The sequence below is a fragment of the Etheostoma cragini genome, chromosome 9, assembly GCF_013103735.1.
Source record: "Etheostoma cragini isolate CJK2018 chromosome 9, CSU_Ecrag_1.0, whole genome shotgun sequence".
NCBI classification, from domain to species: domain Eukaryota; kingdom Metazoa; phylum Chordata; class Actinopteri; order Perciformes; family Percidae; genus Etheostoma; species Etheostoma cragini.
Window position 1 is genome coordinate 170,183 of NC_048415.1, and position 1,113 is coordinate 171,295.

The window sequence follows — 1,113 nt, forward strand, 5'->3', positions numbered from 1 at the left end:
ATAATATAATATAATATAATATAATATAATATAATATAATATAATATAATATAATATAATATAATATAATATAATATATTATTTATTATATATTATATTCTAATATATTATATGAATGTTATTGTCGACCTTTTCCCGACGATGCTGAGTCCGAGCCCTCGGCCGCTCTTCTTCTGCAGCTCCACCTTGAACACGTCCAGGTTCTCCTCGTCCCGGTACTGCGTCTCGTCCCTCAGCACCGTCAGACACACCTTCGCTGGCGTGTGTCTCAGGGCGGCGATGGCGTCCTCGTGGGACGCCCCGCGAAGGTCCACGCCGTTCACCTGGGCCCCAAAATACTCCAGTTAGTCTTTATGTCGGAGAGTAAGATTAACTTCATTTAACATGAGGCTCTATACACGCTAAAAGTAGTGATTATTTACATGGAGTCTGGTGGAGATATGCTGCTCTATACACGCTAAAAGTAGTGATTATTTACATGGAGTCTGGTGAGTTTGGTGATGGTGATTTCTTAACCTGTAGTGATCCTTTTCCATAATGTTGTCACTTAGACACAAACACTACTACCACTACTGCAGTACTGCGTGAGTAGTACCTCGAGTATCTGGTCTCCGGACCACAGCCGTCCGTCTCTGGCTGCGGCTCCTTCTTCGTAAACCTCATGGATCACTATGGCGTCCTGGGGACACACACAGGAAACATGTATGTGTGTGTGTCTCTGTCTGTGTGTATGTGTGTGTGTTACCAGGTGTGTGTCTCTGTCTCTGTGTGTGTGTGTGTGTGTGTGTTTGTTACCAGTTGTCTGTGTGTGTGTCTCTGTCTGTGTGTATGTGTGTGTGTCTGTGTGTATGTGTGTGTGTTACCAGGTGTGTGTCTCTGTCTCTCTGTGTGTGTGTGTGTGTGTGTTACCAGTTGTGTGTCTCTTCCTCCCACTATGCTGAGCCCGAGTCCGGATCGACCTTTACAGATCTCCAGCTGGGTCTCCTGACCCGGAACCACCGCACAGCATGCTGGGTCTGGGGAGGAAGAGGAGGGGTTAGGGAGGAGGAAGAGGAGGGGTTAGGGAGGAAGAGGAGGGGGGTAATGAGGAGGAAGAGGAGGGGTTATGAGGAA

At 46.6% G+C, this 1,113-nt stretch overlaps 1 long non-coding RNA gene across 1 annotated transcript; it reads right to left on the minus strand.

The window, feature by feature from the left end:
- Window positions 1-128: 128 nt before the first annotated feature.
- On the minus strand, window positions 129-1,029 carry LOC117950616. The gene is made up of 3 exons (XR_004657952.1): window positions 910-1,029; window positions 596-679; window positions 129-323 (listed from the first exon to the last, which is right to left on the minus strand). It is a non-coding gene; the product is annotated as an uncharacterized LOC117950616 (long non-coding RNA).
- Between the last annotated feature and the right edge of the window lie 84 nt (window positions 1,030-1,113).